The 9,575-nt window shown below is 33.4% G+C and overlaps 1 pseudogene; it reads right to left on the reverse strand.

The window, feature by feature from the left end:
• The window catches only part of LOC139900515 (enolase-like), a 77,938-nt pseudogene extending 70,794 nt beyond the window's left edge, over positions 1–7,144 (reverse strand).
• Positions 7,145–9,575: the final 2,431 nt, after the last annotated feature.

Genomic DNA, 9,575 nt, shown 5'->3' on the forward strand with positions numbered 1-9,575 from the left:
CCAACAAAAACGGAGTTGTAATGAGGAAACTACGACTAAAACAAGATCGGGTATCCGAAGCTAGTTTAGCTACGAAAATATTTGGAGAAAAATTAAATTAATCATATATTTTCTAATTAATATGATATTTCATATATATTTACTTATGATTTGATTTTATATATTTCAGGACCAACCGTAAACAACACGAGAAGATTAATCATAAGACCTCATGATTGTACGCAACACGTCATTTGACAACACGGTACTTTATGTACGCAACACGTCACTTGACAACATGGTACCATGGGTCGAGATTATTTCTGATCAATACGAATATGATGGGGTCTTTATTTATTTTATTTAAGCAACTAATTGTGGACCACTAACATTGGACTGCTAACTACGGACTAAGAAAATATTAAAAGTATTAAAAGTATATATATATATATATATATATATATATATATATATATATATATATATATATATATATATATATATATATATATATATATATATATATATATATATATATATATATATATATATATATATATATATATAACGATTACTTAAAAAGAAAATATGTTGATATATTATATATGGTTAGGTTCGTGATATCTATCGGAGCCAAGTCGCGATAAATACCTTCAAGGCAAAAGTGAGTATATAGTCCCACTTTTAAACTCTAAATATTTCGGGATGAGAATACAAGCATTTTATGATTTACGTTATGGACACAAGTGATTAAAAATATATATTCTACGTTGAGTTGTACCACTGGCATACTTCCCTGTAACTTGGTAACTATTATTTACATGAGGTATTGTAAACGCGAATCCTGTTGATAGATCTATCGGGCCTGACAACCCCAACCGGACTGGATGACCAGTATTCAACGGTTGCACAGTACTTCGTTTCGGTGACTACACTTGGTACGGTGTAGTAAGATTTCATAATAAAGGGAATATGCGACGTTGATTAAATGTTAAGTATGGCTATCAAGTGCTCAACAACTTAGAATATTTTTATTAAAATGTTTATATATGAAATCTTGTGGTCTATATTTATAACGCTGCCGGCATTAAACCTATATCTCACCAACTTTATGTTGACGTTTTAAGCATGTTTATTCTCAGGTGATAACTAAAAGCTTCCGCTGCAGCATGTTAAATTTAAGCAAGATCTTGAGTATGCATATTTGTGTCAAAAATAAAACTGCATATCGGAGGATTTGTAATGTAAAATATGTTGGAAGTCGTATTGTTATTATCACATATAAAGTTTGTAAGTCTAAGATTATCGCTAAACGATAAACATTATTAAGTTGTTTAAACCTTGTATTTGTAATAAAAGTTATGGTTTGTATTGTAAAAACAAATGCAGTTTTTGAAAAATGTCGCATATAGAGGTCAATACCTCGCGATGAAATCATATGTTATTGCATTCGTCCTTATGTTTAAGGTCGGGTTATGACACACCGGGTATGCCTTTTTGTTTTTAATTTTAAGCAGGTAATTCTAATGTAATCTAAGGTAATCTTATTCTAAGGTAGTCTAATTTAAGGTAATCTAATTTAATCTAAGATAATCTAACTATCCTAAGGATGAATATGTTTTTGGTTCTTGCTACTGATTCCCTGGTATTTCGAAAATATAGCTTCGCACGAACTATTCAACAACCAAGTGGCCAGGCCGACTACGGAGAGGCAGGATCCTTTTGGTTCCAATATAATTGGAGATTGTTCGGAAAATCCAACAACCAAGTCCGTGTAAAATTGTCTTTCTTAGACACCACTAAATGCTTGTGAATGAGTTTGATAGAAAGCAGTATTATCTGATACCAGTTCCCCGGCAGCGGTGCCAAAAACTAGCTTCCCTCTTGATATGACCGAATAGACGATTTTATTTGTGCGGTGTCGTTTGGTCACAACACGTCAGAATCAATCACCAAGAGGGGGGTAATGTTTTAAATTTATATTTAGCGGAGCCTAAATCGTACTACTCCTTATTATGAGTAAGGGAAGTATGACCTAGGGTCATATTTTTAAGATATCAGTAGAATTGAACCTATATTTAAAGCTTAAGAAAGTTATAAAAAGAAGGAGTATTGGTTACCTAATTTTGGGTTTTTCTAGTTTATAAGACAGATAAAGTAAATGCAATAAAATTCGTAATTCAGATAAGGTTAAAAAAAAGTGCATACTATGATTTCATCAGTTACTTTGCCGGGATTATGGAATGCTAGCTCATGAATAGGTAGGGACCTTGTATTCATTACACTAGTCCTAAACGCCCATGTCGTAAGACATGTCACTGGGTACTGCGATAGGCTTGAAGATTCTGAATACACAGCAACGTCCCTTACCCCCGACTCCCGTGCAGTCTGACTACATGCATACACGTTCAGACGGCTCATCCAATTGAGCAACTCAGTTGGGTGACGTATTAACATTCCACAAAGGTCTAAACTTTCTTAAGTAAAATAGAATACAGGCTTTACCATATCCGAGAGACTTGATGTGTTTCAATGCTTTTGTTAATGATTGGGTTTAAAAGATAGTTAGGCCCTTAAAAATAGTTCAGCCATAAAGAACCCCATGGCCAAGTCAAGTTGACTTCCATGAACACGTTCGGTTATCCTAACGGTCTAATCCTTTATGTGTTTAAACAAACAATTCCTTAATTAACCAAGAATCCCTCAAGCGGGGTGCAATGCTTGAGACCATGTTATGGTGAAGTATACTAATCAGCACTGACCGGGTTCTATGGCCTTACTTAGCAGAAGTACAGCTTACAACAACCGTTGTGCTTCAGCATGCACGTACGAATTTTATATGCTTAGTGACTACACTAGCATGGTCTGGGACCGACAATGTACTAAGAGTCTAGTTAGATGTTTCACTACGAAAGAGTCTTCAGTCGGAATCCAAAGCTTGATAGACTTACTACAACCGGTGTGCCTCAGTCGATCTTACGTTGTATCCGATAGACTTCTCTTACCAAGGGGTGACACAGATAGTGTACTCTGAATCGGGGTTCGCGACTTCCCAATAACAAAGCCAATAACTACGTTCTATTAGTTGGAAAAGCGATTGAGGTTAAAGCATAATCGGAAAGCATTTTGACAGCATACATAAACCATAATATTATTTCGGCGTTGTGACTTATTACATCATAGTATAAACTAAAGATAACTACTATCTAATCATGGCAACAACATCACAGATCATAATGATAGAAGACATTATATAAAGATAAAGGATAGAAGTACCAGTAGATTAAACGAGTTATGAATACAAAAGTGACAACTTCAAACTCCAGACCGCTCCTAATACAATCTTCGGCGTTCTTCTATGACTAATGTTGTACAAGAGAGAAAAAGAAGTGAATTGAAGTGTGTGTTGGAATGAATGACAAAGACCCTTTAAATAAGCTTGAAATTTGTCTGCAAACGGCTGGCAGGCCGTTTGGCAAGCCGTTTGCTGGGGCCGTTTGGCAGGCCAGCCCGTTTATCAAGCCCGTTTGCCTGGGGCGTATGGCAGGCCGTTTTCCATATTGGCGGGCCGTTTGGCAGCCCGTTTGGCAAGCTGTTTGGCAAGCTGATTGACTGGATCGTAACTTGATTTCTTGTCTTTCACCGTTTTCGCTCTAGAATCTTCATTTTAGCTCTGATTTTCTTGATTTCTTTTTGCACCGTATTCGTAATTACTTTATCTTCAATTTTAACCGATGAAGTGGGTATTTTGCCGATAAAGTTCGAATCTTTCTTGTTTTTGGGCCTTAATACCGGGGTGAAAACGTGACTTTTTAGCCGATATCAGTGTGTTTCTCAAGCAGGTATCTTGTGTACAAGAGTTTCGGTCGAAAATCTCGGGTGTCTGACACATGTGACCGGATGGGGTGTGGTTTTGTGATTCTCGGCCAGCTTCTGTTTGGGATGTATTTCCCAGATATGTATTCGTTAGTGTTTTCGGGCTTATTTCTAAGGAGTCGGGATGGAATGCTCCTTCCCGGGTTTGTGGCATTGGACACGTGCCGGGTAGAATCGTGCCAGATATGACAAGTCGTATTTACGCCTTATTTGATATGAGTTCGGTATGCGTATCATCATCGTCATTATTAAACAGGTACACAACTTTCGTCTTTTCTTCGTCTAATACGCAATATTAGAAAATACGTGCGATATTTCTTTATCAAGTAATTCCTTCAACTTTGATAGATCAAAGTCACTAGTTTTGAAGTCGTTAAATGACCGTCATGTACCAACATATGACTTTTAGTCAATTGTTGGTTTTCCTCTTAACGAACGTCGATCGAAATACGATACGAAGCCATGGAGATAAAGTGTGTAGAAAATGGAATAAAATGTTGAGAAACGGTAGAGGTAAGAGATAATGATCAGAAATGTATCAAATGTATGTGTAGTGTTGTTAAAATGTATTATTTATAGGTAAAAATCTACAATTTGTAATATTTTAAATTTATTATCGAAATTCGAAATACGATACAGCCATCGCACTAGAGCAATTTTTCATCCATCGTGTCGTGCATTAGCGCCATGGAGGCGTGATGGTTGTGATTTTCAAGTGATGACGCCGCGTTAAAAACCGTCGAAAAATATCACGAAACTGATTTCGTCAGGGAAGGCCGGAGGGGAAAAAGGTGATCGACTGCTCGAGGCACATGTTTTTTAGGGGCACAATTTTTTTGTATATACATGCATAATATGCCAAAAAACAACAATCGTAAACTTTATAAAACAAGAAATCAAATGTCAATGTTTGGCATTGTTTTCCACATATTATTCCATGATTGTAATCGCTTGACATGTTTATGAGTTGCACATAGCGAAAGTTGTTTGTTTTATTAGTAGTAGACTCTGAAGCTCCTTATAGGTAATAGCGCGTCATTTATCCGCATGCATGAATTTTAAGAATAAATGTGATTAAAACAATAAATAATAAAAGTATATAACATATGTATAATCAGAGTGGGTCATGTTTTTTTATAATTTATAATTTAGTTATGTTCATAAAATTGATCATTACCGTTGCTAAACCCAAAGAAAGATCAGCAGTGAAGATGTCTTCGGTTTCACCACTGGAACACAATGTCAAAGCGTGGTATTATTTGAAAATGGCGAAAAATTTAAAAATACCATTTGGTTTTAAAAAAATTAAATTAAATAAATGGCACAAAAAAACAACCAAAAATACATAATGTATTAATTATCATACCTGCGGTGACTGGTCATCACACCTCACCCGGCTTGCTTTGACATTTTAAAGGCTTCAATACTCTCAGTCATAGATCCAATATGATTAACCTAAGATTAAAGAGAATTTATTTATTTAAAACACTTTAGGAGGCTTGCAACACACTCGACCCATTTTCTTTTAGCCATTTGTTAATCTGCTTGACCCATTAGATATCAGATATAACGGGAATACAACATGAGTCAAAATTGTCAAGTGATGAAACAAACATTATTGATATACCTGAAGGAGAAAGGCATTGCACATCTTCTCGGCAATTGCCTTCTTAATTCTCTACGCAATTTTGAATATACATTATAAGAGGTTACTAAAAAACATTAAATGAAAGATTTTGGATACTTGAGGTTAGAAATGAATGACATAAACATGTTTTAGAAAATCATTGTTAACTATAATTAAATTAAATTAAATTAAATTAAATTGACCTCTTCCTTGAAGCTCAGATCGTAGTTCTTGTTCTTTCCGTAAATTCAGATGCACCAACATCCATTCCAATAACAACCTACATGAAAACAAACTTAAGAATTTAAATACCAGTATAATATGATTATATTTTTTCAAAGATAGTAAAAATTCACTCGATTTAGAAATTCCAGGAAATCAAGACATAAAACATGTCATCTGGAAGTGAATATTCTGACTTATATACTTACGAATGAGTAGATATGGGTTATGCTTAATCTCTAACGGGCCAAACAGGTGTACACAACTATGTCATATAAGTGATTATTGTCGAAGAGTATGAACTTTTCCAATCATATTGGACACTTTATCAGGTACCGAACCTGACATGTACTCAAAACTACACCTTTTTCATGGAACCCATTTTGACCCATAGGAACCCACTCATTTTGCCACCTCTACACAAAAAAAAAAAAAAAAAAAAAAAAAAAAAAGATTTCTGCAAGTGAGTGCCCATTACCTTTCCTGTGTAACCAGCATGTTCAATGGCTATCTTGAGCAACTCAATGCCCTCTTTGGTTTCCTAGAGTGGAAATCCCCATTAAAATTTTAGGAGTTTTTGTTTATTTTTTTAAAAGCAAGGAACTTTTAAAATAACTGAAGTTTATTTAAATATGAGATATCTAAAAACCACAAATACATGAATATCAAGAGCAAAACCACCATCATCACCAACATTTGTTGCATCCTGACCTTATTTCTTCTAAATAACGGACTGAAAATAGAAGAAACGATAAGTAAATCAGTATTCAAACACTAAGGTGCATAGTACATAATTCATTGTATGGTATTGAAGATTAAAAAAAAAAATCATTTTCAACGAACCTTTAGATTGTGGTATACTTCAACGCTCATTTTTATGGCCTCCTTAAAGATAGAAGCGGCCGTAGGAAGAATCATGAATTCCTACAAGACTTATGGTTGTTAGATATTTTATGTCCTACAACAACTATAAACACATAAAGAAAATCATAATCATAATCATAAACAGAATAATAAAAAAGAAAATCAATTTGTAAACTCGTAAAGTAATAACACAAACATAAACATTAAACAGTCAACTACAAAGTAAATTTTTGACTTTCATCACTCATCCGTTAATAAGAAATTAATAACAGAATATCGATTCAAAATTAAAGATTAACTCTCTATTTAGGGGATATTATATTATATTTAACCTTTACATACGTATTTGACATTCGGTAATCAAAAACTTGTCACTTAACCAAGTAAACCGGTCCGTTTCTATAGTATCTAATATTAATACACATAAGATGCTAACAAAAACATATGTTTCAAACAAGGATCAAGCTATATATACCTGCAAACAAGATGGGACACCGAAACTATCTCGTAAGTGATCAATGTTCTCTCTATCTATCGCGCTTAAAGAATCGAAAATTAAAGAACCAAATTGAAGAAATATTACTGAACCGTGTAATTTATTGTTACAGAACCAGAACCATTATACCCTTGAATCATGGTGGTATTGTATTTATGGTGTTTTGACACTTTAATGCAGTCGTTCACTTGTTTGGGTGCCATATGTACGCCTCTTAGAACTCCGTATAACTTTCCAGATCCGGATATGGAGAGCGAGCCTTTTTTATTTTTGAAAAGAGTTGTTATTTTTGAGGGCTAAAATATTGGGCATTAATGAGCTAGTGTTAATAAATCTGGATTAAGATTATGATGCCCTTTAAATTATGTTGCCCAGTGCGGTTGCACCTTGGGCCCAACCCAAAGTCCGGCCCTGAATTCATCTGAGCCATTAACCTTTTAACTAACTTTTATCAGACATGGTGATTTTTTCTTATATAGTGAGTATTTCAAGAAATTCATTGTATACGTTCGAAGAAAAAAAAATAAAATGTATGATTTAGAAGTTCTTATTCTAAGAGTTAGTAGATGCACTCATGGTACACATATGAATTGATAGTAGTCTGATAAGCAAATAAAGAAGTGAACAAATGATTGAGACTAAGTGTAACATGGTTGATGATAGTTGGATCAAGTTATTTTATGGCCCACAAAATTTTGGTTACATTCAAAAACCTAAGATTGGAAAGTCCGGTGACCTGTTAACAATTTGGGATACGTCGAGATTCACGGTCGATGATACTGTCGAAAGGAAGCACTTTATAGCAATCAAAGGTAAATGGATTGGAAAAGAACCGGAGTCAATTATTGTAAACGTATACGGACCTCACAAAGATGATCAAAAAAAGATTTTTTGGGAAAGTCTAGATGTCACACCCTCAAATGGGACCAAGGGTAAATGTGACTTTTCAATATCATAACACAAGTATATAAAAGAGAACGACTCTAAATGAGACGTTTTTATTAAAAACCAAATGTAAGTAGAGCAGCGGAAATAAATAGTCATTACAAAAGAAAACCAAAAATGTAAATTGAAATTGTTCATATGCAAAAGATGTAAATAATAAATGCGGACTCCAAAGTCAAGCAGCAAAGTCTAAATAGCAAATAGAGCTTAGCGATCGTCACCTGAGACGAAACATGCTAGAAAGTATCAGCCAAAAAGGTTGAGTGAACAACATAGGTTTGTAAGCGTTTTTAGACCACAAGATTTAGTTTCGAAGTGTTGATATAGAAATATCAGTTCAAAAGTTAGTGCTGAAGTGTATGATATCGAGACTAAACATAGTTTACCCCAAACACTTTATTCTTTCGTGTCGTTAAATCATTAATATGTATCCATTGACCAACAGTCACCTGGATAAAGACGTTACTCTCAATAGGCCTATTCATATTAACTAAGTTTGCGTTCACAAAGCAACTAACGATATCACGGCAGGGATTTAGCATGAAACATAGCATGGCAGCACAGTTAAAGTTTGAGTACTTGTATCTAAATTGTAAAACAGTTAAAAGTAGCATGTGTCTCATCCCAAAGTGTAAAATAAGTATTACAAAGAAGTAAAAAAGCATGGCTATGAAGTTCACCTTATAGGCAGTAGAAGTTATTCCTTGAAAGAAATGAATGAAAGTAGATGACCGAGATCTCAACCTAGAGATATGAAAGTTTGGTCAGTTGTTGTCAACAGACAAAGTATGTTTATTAATATATTGAACATATTAATAGTGACAGTTTTCGATAGAGGGTTTCCACTTTTGGAATTTTACCATATAAAGTAGGTTTCTATTTTTAGAAAGCTCGGGTTGTAATCCTTCTTTAAGATGTTGTACAACTTTGCCCAAACCTCGGTGCTATCAAGTAAGCCAAGGGGTCAGGAACTTTCGGCTAGACTTAGTTTATAGAACCTTTCGTTTAAATCAAAACCTTATTCCTATAAGCCTCTGAGGCATCATCCAACATGACCTTAAGTAGCGGTGAGATTCGTATAAGTCATACCTTATCTTGATTATAATCTTCACTTGTTTATGTGCGTATAGGAATACGTCACTTGATTTAAGTTACTTGTATAATATAAGTTTAGGTTATAATATACTTATAAGTATTTAATATAATTCATAAATTTTAATTTAGGTTATATTAATATAGTATGTATATATTTATTATTAGTATAATAGTTTAATAATGTACATAATTAATTAAATAATTAATTAAATAATTAGATAATTATAAAGCTTTATTTTTCAGTATTATATACTTAAAATATAATTATAAATAATATTGTTTAATTAATAAATAATATTTAAATAAGTCGATATATAATTAATTATACATTAATTTGTTTTTAATTCAAATAAATAGTCAAAAATTATGATTATAATTTTTATAGTTTTCTTTCAGTTTTAAAGAAAAAATTTATAAAATAATTTATCTAATTTTTATATTTATTTTGTATTTATCTTGTCTTTTATCCTC

This window comes from Rutidosis leptorrhynchoides, chromosome 3 (assembly GCF_046630445.1).
Source record: "Rutidosis leptorrhynchoides isolate AG116_Rl617_1_P2 chromosome 3, CSIRO_AGI_Rlap_v1, whole genome shotgun sequence".
NCBI classification, from domain to species: Eukaryota; Viridiplantae; Streptophyta; class Magnoliopsida; order Asterales; family Asteraceae; genus Rutidosis; species Rutidosis leptorrhynchoides.